The following is a 16,936-nucleotide window of genomic DNA, read 5'->3' on the forward strand; positions in this document are numbered from 1 at the left end:
TCTCCTCAGATGGATCAACGTCTACTCACGATCACATGGCCAAAAACAGTTCACAACATAAACATACAAGCAAACAAAGGCTAACACTAATAAACAGTACAATAATACATAAAAACAGCACACTAAACTATTCTAAAACTATTCTACGCATTACAACGATTGCGTGGATATAAAGAACGCTTAAAACGGAGCTAAAACGCGTAATCTAGGCTAAAAACAAGGTTCAGGGGCTTATTTGTGATAAAAACTAAGTTCCAGGGAGTTTTCTGCAAAAACCGAGGGCCGAAACATAATTAAAGGATAAACCTGGGGTCTAACGCGTAAAAAAACAGCAGCTATGGATGGCGGGTTCTATTTCTAGAAAAACCAGGGGGCTTCGTGTAAAATTCTGGGCCTAACTGTAATTTCTTTTGAACATGAGGTGGACCGCGGGTTGAAAAGGAAGAAACCGGGGGTCTCTTTAGAAAAAGACCCAGGCCGAACCATTACGCACGATCCTAGGCCGATGGATCGAGATCTAGCGGTCCAGATCTGAAGGAGTAAGCGATCTAATCGTGTCCGCAGAAATCGGATCGGACGGTCAGGGAGAAAAGGGGCGCGCGGGGGCGGCGAAACGCGCCGGCGGCGAATTCCCGCGGCGGCGCAGCGCCGGAGAAAGCCGAATTCGGCCTTCCCGTGGCTGATTCGGGCCGCGGCTGGGCTCTGGAGCATGCCCGTGGCTTGAGTAAGCCACTGGAGCTCTCGTCGGGGCGCTACGGGGTACGGGGAGGGGCGCGCGGCGGTGGGGGCGGCTCGGCGCAACAGAGCTCGCCGGCGTGCGGCTCGCTGGGGCCTCTGGGGTGCGCTACAGACTAGAGTAGCTAGCGTAAAAGTACAGTGGGGTCTTGGGGGGTGCTCACCGGGGGGTCATAGTGGACGGAGAGGCGACGTAGCGGCGCCGGCGACGAGTTCCCGCGGCGGCGCACTGTGGGGCTTGGTGACGAGGCCGGTGCCGGGGTTGGAGCGGGGGCAGCGGGCTCGGGGAGGGTCCTGGTCCCACGGAGACGCTCCTGCGGGGTCTTTTCGAGGCGTAGGTGCCGAGTGTCCGCGTGGCCGCGGTGGCGCTCGAACTCTGCACGGCGGAGCGAGCGGGCGTGGGGAGCTAGGGTTATGGCGGCGCTGGTGTGGATGGGGTGCAAGGGGGGGCCTTGGGGGCCAATTAAAGGCCGGCGGGGATCTTGGGCGTCCGTGCCGTTGGGCACGCGGGCGAGCGTCACAGCGGAAATCTCGGCTCTGTTAGCTCGCCGGGGAAGAAGATGGGGGATGACGGGTGGGGTCTTGTTGGCAGCGAGAGCGACGGGGCGCGCGGGTGGAGGCTGGCAAGTGGGTCCGGGGAAGCGGGGTGCGCGCGGCCTGCGTCCGCTGGCTGGTGGGCCGAGGCGTCATCGAGACGGAGGGGACGGGTGACGCGCGTGGCGTTGGAGGGGAGGGCGCCGACGTGCGGGGCCGGGCGGTCGGGGACGGAGCGAGTGCGCGGCGCTGGAGTTGGAGCGGAGCGTGGGTGTGACTCGTGCAGCTAAAACATGGACCCGCGTTGGCAGAGAGAGGAGGAAGGGAGCGCGGGGTCCTGCTGAGTGAGGTCGGGCTGAGCGGGGCGCACGGGGCTGACCAATGGGCCTGGCAGTGCGTGGTGGAGGGCGAGCGCTCGACTGCAGGGTGTGGGCTGCGTGGGGCGAAGGGAGGAGTTGGGCCTCGCGCTACGCGGTGTGGGCAGGCCCAGGGAGAGAGAAAACGGGCCGCGCACTGGATGGAAGGAAAGGAGGTCCACGGGCTTGAGCTGCTGGGCTAGCCCGGGGAGAGAGTGAGAGGGAGAAGGGTTGGGCCGGTTTGGGCTGGGCTTGAGTGAGAGAAGTGGGCCACGGGATTGGGTTTGAGTTTGGGTTTTGGGTTTTGGGTTTTGGGTTTTCTTTCTCTTTCTATTTCTTTTCCTTTCTAAATCTAATTCAAACTCAAGGCAAATGAATTCAAATTTGAATTTGAATTCACACAAGCACTCAACAATTAAAACAATGCTCCAGCATGATGAACAAACATGTTGACCCTAAAATAATTTTTAATTACTTATGCAACAAGATTTGGTTAAATGCAAACTAAGCCAATTAAATCCTAGAAAATTAAATAAACCAATTAGATTTATTATTAACTAGGAAAATTAAGTTAGGGTGTTACAATTTGTGATGGGGGTAGCTGAGTGTCCGTCCACTTGGCCATGAAGTCAGCCAAGATTTGGGACTTGATCGCCTTGCGAGGGGGCGTAGGTGAGTGTTTCTCCCATCAGCTCCACAGACCATTTGGCGATTCTACCTTCGGCTTCTTGGTTGCGGGCTATCTCCCCCAAGGGGAAAGACGAGACCACGGTGACGGGGTGGGCTTCGAAGTAGTGGCGCAGCATGCGCCGAGCCAGAACCACTACGTAAAGCAGCTTCTGAATCTGCGGATAGCGTGTCTTAGTTTCAGACAACACTTCGCTGATGTAGTACACCGGCCGTTGGATAGGCAGAGCATGGCCCTCCTCTTGTCTTTCGACCACGATCACCGCGCTGACCACTTGGGTCGTCGCGGCTACGTACAGATAGAGGGGCTAGCCGTCCGTAGGTGGTGTAAGAATGGGAGCACGAGTGAGCGATGCCTTCAGCCTTTCGAGGGCTTCTTGAGCTTCGGGGGTCCACGTGAAGTGCTCGGTTTTCCTCAAGAGTCGATACAGAGGTAAGCCTTTCTCGCCGAGACGCGAGATAAAACGGCTCAGGGATGCTAGGCATTCCATGACCCTCTGTACCCCCTTTAGGTCTCGGATCGGTCCCATCCGAGTGATGGCCGAGACTTTGTCAGGGTTGGGTTCGATGCCCCGCTGGGAGACAATGAAGCCCAAGGGCATGCCTCGAGGCACCCCGAACACGCACTTCTCGGGGTTAAGTTTCACCCCTTTGGCTCGTAGGCAATCGAATGCGATCCTGAGATCAGCAACCAGGTCGTCTGCCTTCCTGGATTTCACAACGATGTCATCGACGTATGCCTCTACGGTGCGCCCTAGATGGTCTCCGAAAACGTGGAGCATACACCTCTGGTATGTGGCTCCGGTGTTTCTGAGGCCAAAGGGCATCGTGACGTAGCAGTACATGCCGAAGGGTGTGATAAAAGAAGTCGCGAGCTGGTCGGACTCTTTCATCTTGATTTGGTGGTAACCGGAATAGGCATCAAGAAAGGATAAGAGTTCGCATCCCGCGGTAGTGTCTACAATCTGATCGATTCGTGGCAAAGGAAAGGGAACCTTCGGAGATGTCTTATTTAAGCTAGTGTAGTCTACACACATCCTCCAGCTTTCGCTCTTTTTCTTCACTAATACTAGATTAGCTAGCCACTCGGGATGGAATACCTCTTTGATGAATCCGGCCGCCAGAAGTTTCTGCAACTCCTCGCCGATCGCACGGTGCTTGAGCTCGTCGAAGCGACTTAGGCGCTGCTTCACTGGCTTGGAGTTGGGTCAGACATCAAGAGAGTGCTCAGCGACCTCCCTCGGTATGCCAGGCATGTCCGAGGGGCTCCACGCAAAGATACCTGCGTTGGCGCGGAGGAAATCGATGAGCACCACTTCCTATTTGTCGTCGAGGCTGGCGCTGATCTGCAACGCCTTGTCGTCGGAGTGGCTCAGGTCGAGGGCACCTTCTTGATACCCTTGGCGGGTTCGAAGCTCCCGGTGTGTCGGTGTGTGGAGTCCAAGGCCTCGCTCGCCATTTTGTCGAGGGTGGCTGCGAGGGCCTCGTCCTCCGCTTGAGCTTCCGCGCGCTCAACGCACTCGACGTCGCATTTGTAGGCGTGCTCGAATGAAGAGCCGATGGTGATGACGCCCTTCGGACCCGGCATTTTGAGCTTGAGGTAGGTGTAGTTGGGGACGGCCATAAACTTGGCGTAGCAAGGACGACCAAGGATGGCATGATAGGACCCTCGAAATCCCACCACCTCGAAAGTGAGTACCTCCTTGCGGAAGTTGGCTGTTGTGCCGAAGCACACAGGCAGATCGATCTGGCCGAGGGGTTGGACTCATTTCCCTGGCATGACGCCGTGGAATGGTGACTTGCTGGGGCGAAGCTTGTCCAGTCCGATCCCCATGAGCTCCAAGGTGGGGGAGTACATGATGTTGAGGCTGCTGCCTCCGTCCATGAGCACCTTGGAGAAGCGGGTGTTACCGATGATGGGGTCGACAACGAGCGGATACCGTCTCGGATGCGGAACATAGTAGGGGTGGTCCTCGCGGCCAAAGGCGATGGTATCCTTCGACCAGTCGAGGTAGGATGGCGTGGCTTTGGTGACGGAAAAGACTTCGCGGCGCTCACGCTTGCGCTGCCGAGGAGTCATATTCGTCGTTGCTCCTAAAAAGATGAAGAATGCGTTCTCCACTGGGGGGAACTCGTCATCTCCACCTTTGTCGCCCGCGTCCTTCTTCTTGTCTTCGTCGCGATGCGCGATGCGGTTGTAATACTTCTTGAGCATTTCGCACTGCTCGACGGTATGGTTGACCGGGCCCTTGTGGTAAGGGCACGGCTTCTTGAGCATGTCGTCGAATTGGCCACCACCACCTCGGGGGGGGTCTCGAGGCCCTTTGCGGTCTGGGGCGGCAGCGAAGGCCTCCTCGGAGTCCTCTGCCCGCCCCGGCTCATGCTGGTTCGGTGGGACCAGCTTCCTTCCCTTCCTCCCCCGCATCTGTTTCTTGGCGGGGGCGTTGGGCTTGGCGTTGCTGCCCTCCGCGGGCACGCCGTCCTTGCGCTTGCTCGATTTGTCGTCGAAGATGGCACCAACGGCCTCCTCACCGGTGGCGTAGTTGGTGGCAGCGTCAAATAGCTCATTAGTGTTGACGGGCCGGCTTCTCACGAGCTCATACACCAGGTTCCTGCAGGTCGTACCCTCGAGGAAAGCGTTGATGACCTCGACGTGGGTGACACTAGGGAGCTCGGTGCACTGCTTGGAGAATCGTTGTACGTAGTCACGCAGGGACTCGCGGGGCTTCTGGCGACACCCTTTGAGATCCCAGGAGTTCCCAGGGTGCACGTACGTGCCCTGGAAATTGCCCACGAAGATGTGGACCAAGTCGGCCCAATCGTGGATCTGATCCGCAGGCAAGTGCTCGAGCCACGTTCGTGTGGCGTCAGCAAGATGAAGAGGAAGGTTGTGGATGATGACCACGTCCTCCGTTGCGCCGCCTAGCTGGCAGGCTAGGCGGTAGTCATTGAGCCAGACTGCAGCGTCAGTCTTGCCCGAGTATTTGACGAGGGTGTTGGGTTGTCGAAAGCGCGGGGGAAAAGATGCAGTTCGAATCTCCCGGCTGAACACCCGGGTGCCCGGAGGATCCGGTGACTCACCCCTGTCGTGCTCAGGGTTGAAGCGTCCACCCCGTCAAGGGGTGTACCTCCTGCCGTCGATGACATTGCGGGCGTCGCCGTCGCCAGCGTGCCCGTGAGTGTCACGGATTCGCTCCCTTTCGGGAACTCTCCCGATGCGCTCGTGCACCGAGGGCGCCCTCGCACCGGGCGCTACGGCTGCCTTGCCCTTCCTCGCTGGGGGTGTGTGTGCACAGAAACCTTGCAGTCCTGATGCACAGTCCCATCACGCTGCTCCGGGGCCTTCGAGCGCATACGAGACGTAGAACTCTAGGCCTGCTGCACGGCAGCTTGCTCGATGAGCTCCTGTGCCTCGCGGCGCAGGTTGCGGCCCAAAGGTGTCGATGGCTCGGGCATAGCTTGAAGTAGGTAAGCAGCAGCGACGAGCTTCTCGCCTGCCGTCTTCACTTCCGGAGATTTGTTGACGTTGTCGTTGGCCAGGATGCGCTCCCGGGCAACACGTCCCGCCGCTTGGGCGTGTGCACCACGCATGGTATGCTGCTGCTCGAGTGCGGCGCGTAGCTCCTGGGTTTGTTGACGCTGCTCGTCGAGCTTGGCTTGAAGCTCGTTGAGTTGCGCCAGTTGAGCTTGTCGCGCCGCTGAACTTGATGAGGAAGGGGCTGCAGGCGGGACCACCGGTTGCTTTGGCCGCACGTCCACCCTGCCGTCCCCGTCGTTGCTTGGAGCATTGTCGTCCTACTCGTCCGCAAGGTCCGCCATGAAGCACTCCCGGGAAGGATCGAAATCCCCCTCACTGGAGTCTTCGGAGCAGGTGAGGCAGTAAGCCGTCGCCAGCTGGAACGAGCGAAGAGCGTTGGGGTCGCGAACCCCGGAGTAGTCCTCGGCCTCCTCGGCCGTGAAGTTGTTCATGAGGAAGTCGATGTCGTCGGCGATCGAGCTCGCCGTCTCGGGGTGGGATTCGTCAGGGGACGACGCGATGAGGCTGCGAATCGACCGAAGATGATGGCCCGGCAGATCCTCATGCTCGATGAAGTTAGCGTTGGTTGACGAGGCGTGGGCGGCAGTGTTGCGCATCCCGAAGGGGAAGAGCGACGCCGAAGTCGAGTTCCCCCTGGGAGGCACTAGTGCTGCCGCAGGCGATGGTGCCGGCGCCGATGACGCCGAGGCACGTGATGACGAAACGGTGGCCCCGTTGGCCGTGATGCTGAGTTGCGACATGCCAGCCACGACCCTCGTGGGGGAGCTGTGGCGTGCCGCACGACGCCGCTCCGCGTGTGCTTGTCGCGAACGCTGACCCAAGCGCCTGTTGCGCCGGGCTGGCGAAGTTGGAGCGATGGGGTTGCGTCCGGAGGAGAGGAGCTGCATGAGGTAACCATTGCCAGTTGCCCTGAACTCGAGACTCCCGAACAAGATCACGCGTCCCGCTGGGAGCGGATCCGAAACACCCATAGGGTGCGGGTTGGATCTGCTCGTCATCCCTAAAGATCAAAATGGGAACGAGAGAGAAAATGTCACGCAGGACCCCTACCTGGCGCACCAACTGTCGGTGCCCCGACCCGGGGGCCCGGATCCCAACTAGTAAATGCTGCATGTTTTCTCGTCCCAGATGATGACGCAAGAGGCAATCACAGTAGCGCACGGTTTATCCTGGTTCCGGCCGCGGGGCCGTACGTCCAGCAAAGGGGGTGTGCGAGGGCACTGTATTATCTCGCACCCGGAGTGCTTGTAGTAGGGGGTACAAGCAAGGTGAGAGAGGGAGAGAAGCTCCCAAGTCTCAGCTAGGAGTGGAGTCAGTTGAGAGGAATGCTCAGTTGTTCCTGAACGTCCTCTTGGAGAGAGAAGCCGGAGAGATCAAGCAGACTCGACTTCCGCCCCCGCTAAGAGGAGCCCGCCTCCTCCTTTTATAGTCACAAGGAGGGGCGGCGTACATGAGTGGGGCGTGGAAGTCGCCGTCCTCCCCTGAATCGCGGGGTATAGTGGTCGGACACTGTAGGAAGTATACTGTGGGAAGGCAGCGTGCGTCGCTGTCGTCCCGGATTTCGTCCTTCGTACAGCGAAGATGACGCCGGTCGTCTGGTAGTGTCCCGGCGGCAGAAATGGCGCGGGACGGCCCCGGACCCCCTGGTCAGAGTGCGGTCGTACGTACTAGAAGGTCTGGGGGACACGTGACGTTACTGGACCCCTTCCCCAGTGGGAGGGGAGTCCGGATGGTCGGTGTCGGCAGAACAGGAACGGGGGCCGTGCTGAGCCCGTCTTGTCTCGCGTTGCATGTCCATAGTGCCGCTACAACCTTCTGGATGGCGGAGCAGTGACCGAAGTCAGCGGATGGGACCCCGGTCACATCCACTGTGGAAATGGCGGCCTGACGCCGCCCGCCCACGGTGCCATGGCGGAGTGGCTGACCTTTAATGCCTTTGTACGGCGGGCGGTTGGGCGGCGGGGCCGTTTGTCCTTTGTGCCGAGAGACGGCCTCGAGCGAGGCGGAGATGAGTCACCCGCTCGAGGGTAGATCCGCTACCCTCGAGCGAGGCAGAAGTGTGTTGCGCGGTCGAGGGTCCCGAGGGGGGCCCTCGAGCGAGGCGGAAAATGAGTCACCCGCTCTAGGGTAGATCCGCTACCCTCGAGCGAGGCGGAGATTGTCCAGCGGGCCCGAGAGGGACTCTCGAGCGAGGCGGAGATCGTTCCGCGGGTTTGAGGGGGATGTGAATGGGCCGCGTGCTGGGCTTCATTGAATCCTTTCCTTTCTTCCAGATTGGAAGGAGGCCGTGGGTCTAGTTGCTTTAACAGGTGTTTGTGTTTTTAAAAGCGGTCTTAGTACCCGGATTAGGGTGTCCCTAATTGTGATACCCGACAAGCCACCTGTGCCGCACCCGCGCAGAGCCCGTCTGCCGCATTAATTGGATACGACGGCACAGCACTTTTCCATCATGCCTCCTACGCCGCAAGCTACGCGGCCCGTTCAGCTACGTGGCAGGCAACGCCGCTAGCTATGCCTGGCTTCTTCCGACAAGACAGCGCCTGGACACGCTGAACGGGGAACTCCAGGAGCAGACAATGGAATCCAGGAGAGAGATCTCCTTCGCCTGCGACGCCATAATATGAAGAGTACGTTATCTTGTACTACATCGTTTGGCCCACCTGTCGGGGTCCCAACGGCCATGTACGCGTCCCCTTGAGATATAAAAGGGAGGCGCTCGCTGTACACAACAGACACACGAGAACACAGGCTTGCACAAGCTCTCGCGGACTCTCTCAAGGCAAGGCAATACAACACACAGTGGATGTAGGGTATTACGCTCCGGCAGCACGAACCACTCTAAACCCCTCTGTGTTCATCGTGTTCTAGATCGAGATCGAACTAAGCGCAGCTACCCCTCGGGTTCATACTCCCTTAGGGCTTAGGCGGGTGCATTCCGCCACCCAGCTGTGGGTTAGCACACCACGACATTTGGCGCGCTAGGTAGGGGAATTTTAGCTGGTCGCAGTTCATCTCTTCCTCGTCTCCATGGTTCGTGTGGATGATGTGGAGATGACGGAGGGTGTGGCGTCCTCCACGCCACACGCCTCTCGCGTTCCTGCTCCAAGGGCAACTGTACCTGTGGAGCAGCCACCGTCGGCGGCGGTGCGCGCTGCTCGCCGGCAAGAATCAGGGCGCCCATCAAGGGCCCCCTCGCAAGCTGCGAGCGGCGGAGTGCTGGCAGCGGCTAGGGAGTTGCTTCGCAACCCCCCAGCTGCTGCAGCCTCGCCAGACGCCCAGAGGTAGTGGCGGGACGACGTTGACCGTCTCCTCCACCTGGCTCAGGCCTCCCCCAGTTCTGCAAGGATTGGGCAACGACCTCCGCCCGGCAATGCGGTGGTACCTTACTGCCAGCGCTCCCCCACCGTGAGGGGTGCACGAACAGAAGACCTACGGGCAGAGCTCAACCGCCGACGTGCGGGAGAAGATGCCCACATCTCCGCCGAGTGGGCGCGAGAGCGCCGTCTCAACATCGAGGGCCGCAACCTCAACGCCGACTTGGACGTGGTGGCGCCCAAGCCACCGGTGAACGCCCGGATACAGTCGGGCGCACCGGTGGCTGGGCTGGGCTGCGCTGCGCTGGCGGAGCACCACTGCGTGGTGGCATGGCCGTCCAAGTTCCGCCCGCACCTGCCGGAGAAGTATGACGGTACCACTAACCCGTCGGAATTCCTGCAGGTGTACGTTACCGCCATCACAGCAGCTGGTGGTAACGGCGCCGTCATGGCGAGCTACTTTCATGTAGCCTTGTTTGGGCCAGCCCGGACTTGGCTCATGAACCTCACACCTGGGACGATCCAGTCCTAGGAGGAGCTCTGTGCGAGGTTCACAGCGAACTTCGCCAGCGCATACCAGCAGCATGGTGTGGAGGCACACCTTCACGCCGTGAGGCAATAACCCGGAGAAACGCTCCGGGCCTTCATCTCGCGCTTCACCAAGGTACGGGGTACCATTCCTCGTATCTCCGATGCATCTATTATCACTGCTTTCCGCCAGGGGGTACGTGACGAGAAGATGCTCGAGAAGCTGGCGACGCACGAGGTGGAAAGCGTTACTATGCTTTTCTCCCTGGCAGACAAGTGTGCCAGGGCCGCCGAGGGCCGTGCATGGCACTCAGCCCCCCAAGACGGAGACGCCAAGGCTGGTGGCTCCGGTGCTACCGCTCAGGGTGGTGGCAAGAAGAAGAAGAACAAGAACCGGAGTCGCGGGGAGCCACATTCTGGCGGACCAGTCGTTGCAACAGCGGTGCCAACAGCGGCGCCGGCTGCAGCAGCAGCGGCTGGGGGCCAGAATGCACATGGCAAACGCCCTCGCCCGCAAGGTGGAAGTGGAGGTTCATGCCCAGTGCATCCCACCGCTCACCACAGCGCCGCTGACTGCCGCGAGATCCAGAAGCTCGCGAAGCGGGTCAGTGGGCGGCGTGAGCAGTCCTCCAAGGACGGTTCGCCCCCTCCTCGCCAGTGACCTGGCAAGGAGAAAGCCTCCGATAGCGGAGCCGCTGCTGGGGAGAAGGAGCTGGGGTACCAATCCCCCGCTCGGGAGCTGAAGGGCGTCTACCGCGACGACGACTCCGATTCCGACAATGGTGACCGCCACAAGAAGCTGTACGTAATGTACGGTGGAAGCTGGGAGCTCGTCTCCCGGCGGGATGTGAAGACCCTTCGCTGGGAGATCGTTTCGGTGAAGCCGGGGATCCCGAAGGCGGCGCCGCACCAGAGGTGGATGAACACCACCATCTCTTTCGGGCTATCCGACTGCCCGGAGAATATGGTTGGGGCCGGTGTACTACCTCTAGTCACTGCCCCTGTCATATCCAGGGTTAACCGAACCGTCGGTAACCGGTCCGGTTTGACCGGTTACCGGTCAAACCGGTCCGGACCGGTTCCGGTTCGGTCCGGTATGAAACCGGTCCAAATTTAAAATTTAAATTTAAATTCAAAAAATAAAAAATTCCCAAAAAATTCCTAAAAATATTTCAAGGTGCAAAGAATCTAATGGTGTCAAATTTTCTCAAAAATTCGTTTATTTAGTATGGTTTGCGGAATTTATAAGTTAAATAAAAAAATGTGCATACGAAAGTATACAAATACAATGTAAAAGTAGTATAAAAAAGAGTTGGAGGGTTCATTTAGACTAAAATATGTTGTACAAACATTTATTTAGTATACTTTGTGAGCATTTGAATTTAAACAAAAAAAGAAAAAAATTTGAATTTGACCGGTTACCAGTCAAACCGGCCGGTTATCATCCAAACCGGCCGGTATACCGGCCAAACCGGCCGGTATACCGGTCTAACCGACCGGTATACCGGTAGGAACCGGTTGAACGGGGAAGTTTGAATTCAAATTTGAATTCCACCGGTTCCGACCGGTAACCGGCCAAACCGGACCGGTATACCGGAACCGGAGGCCGGCGGTTACCGGTCACCGGTCGGATACGTTAACCCTGGTCATATCCAACGTGAGGCTCTATCACATGCTGATCGACAGTGGGGCTGGCCTCAACGTCATCAGCTATGCAACGTTCAAGCAGCTGCAGATCCCGGAGTCCAAGCTGACTCCCTCTCGCCCATTCTCCGGAGTGGGCCCACATCCGGTGTTCCCTCTGGGGAGCATCACACTACCGGTCACATTCGGGACCGAGGAGAACTTCCGCACAGAGAGCATTCTGTTCGATGTTGCGGAAGTGAACCTCCCGTTCAACGCCATCATTGGCCGGCCGGCACTCTACCGCTTCATGGCCATTGCTCATTACGGGTACTTGGTCTTGAAGATGCCTTCCCCTACCGGTGTCCTCACCGTGCAGGGCGACCGCACCGCTGCCGTCGCTGCAGTCGAGAAACTGCATGCTCTGGTGGCAGAGGCTGCATGTTCCGAGGAGGACCCATCCCCCTCGCAACCCAGGGCGCCTGCAAAAGCACCCAGGGTTCAGCCGTCCGATCCGGACGATGTTCCCGTGAAGACGGTCCAGATCGGGGCTGACTCCACCAAGACCACCGCATCGCGGGAAACCTAGGGGAGAAATAGGAAGATGCGCTCATCACTTTCCTCCAGGCAAATGTGGACGTGTTCACCTGGGAACCGTCACAGATGCCCGGGATCCCTAGGGAAGTGATCGAGCACAATCTGAGGACTACCCCGACGCCACGCTGGTGCGCCAGAAGCCTCGGAAGCAGTCCGTGGAGCGGCAGAACTTCATCCGCAAAGAAGTCCGCAAGCTCCTACACGCTGGCTTCATCGAGGAGGTCCACCACCCCGAGTGGTTGGCCAATCCGGTCGTCGTCCCAAAGGCCAATGGGAAGCTTCGGATGTGCATCGACTACACCAGCCTCAACAAGGCATGCCCTAGAGACCCCTATCCTCTTCCACGTATCGATCAGATCGTGGACTCCACCTCCGGGTGCGACCTTTTGTCTTTCCTAGATGCATACTCTGGTTTGCACCAGATTCAGATTTCTAGAGAGGATAGGAAGCATACTGTCTTTCGTCTTCGGGTACGTGTCCACCGGGACAAATGTGCCAAGATTGCGAGAACAAAGTGGTGGAAGCTTAGAGGGGAAGCGGCACAAGCGTTTAAGGAAAGGATGCTAGGTGAGGGGCCTTGGGAAGAAGGAGAAGACGCAGATGACATGTGGCTAAAGATGGCAACATGTGTTCGGAAGGTGGCCTCAGAGGTGTTTGGCGTGAGTAGGGGAGGCAAACAGGAGGGGAAAGACACCTGGTGGTGGAACGACGAGGTGCAGAGGGCTATTAAGGAGAAGAAGGAGTGTTTCAAGCGCCTCCATCTTGACAAGAGTGCAGCCAACATCGAGGGCTATAAATTAGCGAAGATGGTTGCAAAGCGAGCTGTGAGTGTAGCAAAGGGTAAGGCGTATGATGACCTGTATCAGCGGCTAGGCACGAAAGAAGGGGAGAAGGACATTTATAGGATGGCTAGGATCCGCGAGCGGAAGACAAGGGACATCAACCAAATCAAATGCATTAAGGATGGGACAGATCGACTGCTAGTGAAGGATGAGGAGATCATGGATAGATGGAGAGAGTACTTCGACAAGTTGTTTAATGGGGAGAGTGAGAGCCCTACCCTTGACTTAGATGACTCTTTTGACGATACAAACAGACGTTTTGTGAGGAGAATTCAGGAGGTAGAGATCGGGGAGGCTTTGAAGAGAATGAAGAGAGGTAAAGCGATGGGCCCTGATGGTATTCCCATTGAGGTGTGGAGATGCCTAGGAGATAGAGCAATAGTATGGTTAACTAAGCTTTTTAATCTCATTTTTCGGTCAAACAAGATGCCGGAAGAATGGAGGAGAAGTATATTAGTACCTATCTTCAAAAACAAGGGCGATGTTCAAAGTTGTACTAACTACCGTGGGATTAAGCTGATGAGCCATACGATGAAGCTTTGGGAGAGGGTTATCGAGCATCGCCTAAGAAGAGTGACAAGTGTGACCTAAAACCAATTTGGGTTCATGCCTGGAAGGTCAACCATGGAGGCGATTTTCTTAATACGACAATTGATGGAGAGATATAGGGAGCAGAAGGACTTGTACATGGTCTTCATTGACCTTGAGAAGGCATATGACAAAGTACCGAGAAATGTCATGTGGTGGGCTTTGGAGAAGCACAAAGTCCCAACTAAGTACATTACCCTCATTAAGGATATGTACAAGGATGCGACGACGTTTGTCCGGACATATGATAGCAACACCACTGACTTTCCTATTAACATAGGCCTACACCAGGGATCAGCATTGAGCCCTTATTTATTTGCTTTAGTGATGGATGAGGTCACAAGGGATATACAAGGTGAGATCCCTTGGTGTATGCTCTTTGCTGATGATGTGGTGCTAGTTGACGAGAGTAGGGCAGGGGTTAATAGGAAGTTAGAGCTGTGGAGACGCACGTTAGAGTTGAAAGGGTTCAGACTTAGTAGGACCAAGACCGAGTACATGATGTGCGATTTCAGCGCGACTAGGCATGAGGGGGGAGACGTTAGTCTAGATGGGCAAGTGGTGGCCCAGAAGGATACTTTTCGGTATTTAGGATCGGTGCTACAAAAGGATGGCGACATTGATGAAGATGTTAGGCATAGAATTTCAGCTGGCTGGTTGAAATGGCGGCAAGCTTCTGGCATCCTTTGTGACAAGAGGGTGCCACAAAAGCTAAAAGGCAAATTCTATAGGACAAGCAATTCGTCCGGCGATGTTATACGGTGCTGAATGTTGGCCTACAAAAAGGCGACATGTGCAGCAACTGAGTGTAGCAGAGATGCGGATGTTGCGGTGGTTTTGCGGGCACACAAGGAGGGATAGAGTCCGGAACGAAGTTATTTGGGATAGGGTCGGGGTGGCACCAATTGAGGAGAAACTTATTCAGCATCGGCTGAGATGGTCTGGACATGTCCAACGAAGGCCTCCTGAGGCGCCGGTGCGTAATGGGGTTCTTGAGCAAGTCGATAATGTAAAGAGGGGTAGAGGTAGACCTAAACTGACGTGGGATGAGTTGGTTAAGAGAGACCTTAAGGATTGGAATATCTCTAAAGAGATAGCTTTGGATAGGAGTGCTTGGAGACTAGCTATCAATGTGCCTGAACCTTGAACTTATTTCTTTCGGGTTTCATCTCTAGCCTACCCCAACTTGCTTGGGAAAAAAGGCTATGTTGTTGTTGTTGTTGTATAGGAAGCATACTGCCTTTGTAATAGTAGATGGGCTTTATTGCTACATTGTCATGCCGTATGGTCTAAGGAATGCCTTACCCACGTTTGTACGAGCTATGAACAAAACCTTCTGTAATCTAATTAGAGATATTGTTGAGGTGTATGTTGATGATATTGTGGTCAATACCAAGGTAGGGTCTAAACTAGTGGAGGATCTGTCCCTCGTCTTCGACCGGCTCCGCGCCACGCGCACGAAGCTGAATCCCAAGAAGTGCATCTTCGGCGTCTCGGCAGGGAAGCTACTAGGTTTCCTGGTCTTACATCGAGGCAAACCCGGCCAAGATCAAGGCGATCGAAGCAATGAGGCCTCCCGGCCGCATCAAGGACATCCAGAAGCTCACTGGATCTCTCGCCGCTCTTAGCCGCTTCATATCGAGGTTGGCTGAGAGGGCCCTCCCCTTCTTCAAACTATTGAGGAGATCCGGTCCATTCTCTTGGACCGAAGAGGCTGAGCAAGCCTTCCAGGAACTGAAGCTGCACCTCACCTCACTGCCAGTATTGGTGGCTCCAAAGCCTGGTGAGCCGTTGTTTCTGTATCTTGCTGCGTCTGCAGAAGTGGTCAGCATGGTGCTGGTCGCCGAAAGGACGGAGCAACCTCGCCAGGGGGACACCAGGGTCTCCCCGGCCAAGGATGGTGAGCCGGACCCCAGACATGGGGGCCCGTCAGCCTTACCCCTGCCTGAAGGTCCGGGCCCCGGACAAGGGGGTCTGGAGGAGCCTCGTTCCAGTGGGAACCCAGGACCGCTGGGGGCCCGAGGACCTGACGTAGTGGATGAGGGCGAGCTAGACCTGGTCACCAGGGCCCGGACCATCCAAAAGCCAGTCTACTACATCAGTGAAGTCCACCATGAGGCAAAGGCCAGGTATCTTGAGACGCATAAGCTTATTTATGCTATACTTATTGCGTCCAGGAAACTGCGCCACTACTTCCAAGCACACCGAGTTGTTGTAGTGACCTCTTATCCGCTAAGAGCGATCCTGCACAACTCCAACGCCACGGGCAATATCGCCAAGTGGGCAGCAGAGCTGGCTGAATTCCAACTGGACTTCCAGCTTCGCCATGCAGTCAAGAGCCAAATCCTGGCTGACTTCATAGCGGAATGGACTCCTTCCCTAAGCAATTCTGGGGGTCCGGACTTCAACGCCGGACCCCCGGAGCCGGAGATCAGGACGCCAGTCTTCATCGAGTCCTACTAGACGCTCTTCTTCAATGGGTCCGCCCGCGAGAAGTGGGCCGGAGCTGGTGTGGTCCTCATCGACCCAAACGGAGATCAGCTGAAGTACATGGTGCACCTTGAGTTCAAGTCCACCAACAACATGGCGGAGTACGAAGCTCTGATGTTTGGCCTGACGCAAGCCCTGTCTCTGGGAGCCGGTAGCTTCTGGTGAAGGGGGACTCATAGCTAATCATCAAGCAGGTCCGAGGGGATTGCAACTGCAACAATCCCCAGCTCGCGGCATACCTCATACACGTGAGGAAGCTCGAGAAGGACTTCGACGCCTTGGAACTGCAACATGTTCCCCGCGAACTCAACTCAGCAGCAGATGATCTCTCCGCGAGAGCATCTACCTGGGCATCCGTGCCCAAGGGCGTCTTCGAAAGACGGCTGCTGAGACCTGCCGCCCAGCCTGCCGAACTGGGTGAAGGGTTTCAAGCTAGCACCTCGAAGCTAGTGGTCCCGGCGGCATTCCACCTATGGTGCCCGACTTGGGCTGTGTGCTCCGTTGAGGAGCCTGGAGACCTCATAGAGCCACCCCCACCTGCTCAGGGAGCTCCCGATGCATGGATCTCCGAGATCCGGGGCTACCTGAAAGATAGCATCCTCCCTGATGACGATGTGTCTGCTGAGCGCATAGTCCGATTGGCTAAACGCTACGCGGTGGTAGAAGGGGATCTCTACCGCCGTGGCGCCAATGGTGTCCACATGCGGTGCATTTCCCAGGAAGAGGGCTACGAGTTGCTCGCGAAGATCCATGGAGGCGAGTGTGGAAGTCATTCCTCACCTCGCACGCTTGTTGGCAAGGCCTTTCGGCATGGTTTCTACTGGCCAACAGCACTCCAGGATGCAGCTGAGCTGGTAAAGTTCTGCAAAGCATGCCAGTTCCATGCAAAGCAAATACACACACCGGCTCAAGCTCTGCAAATGATTCCGCCCTCATGGCCATTTGCCGTGTGGGGTGTGGATATCCTGGGGCCTTTTCCCCGGGCTGTCGGTGGCTACCGGTTCCTCTACGTCGCCATCGACAAGTTCACGAAGTGGCCGGAGGTTACCCCTGTGGTGAATATCACTAAAAAGTCAGCAGTCGCATTCCTCAAGTCCAATGTGT

Source organism: Panicum virgatum, chromosome 8K (genome assembly GCF_016808335.1).
Source record: "Panicum virgatum strain AP13 chromosome 8K, P.virgatum_v5, whole genome shotgun sequence".
NCBI classification, from domain to species: domain Eukaryota; kingdom Viridiplantae; phylum Streptophyta; class Magnoliopsida; order Poales; family Poaceae; genus Panicum; species Panicum virgatum.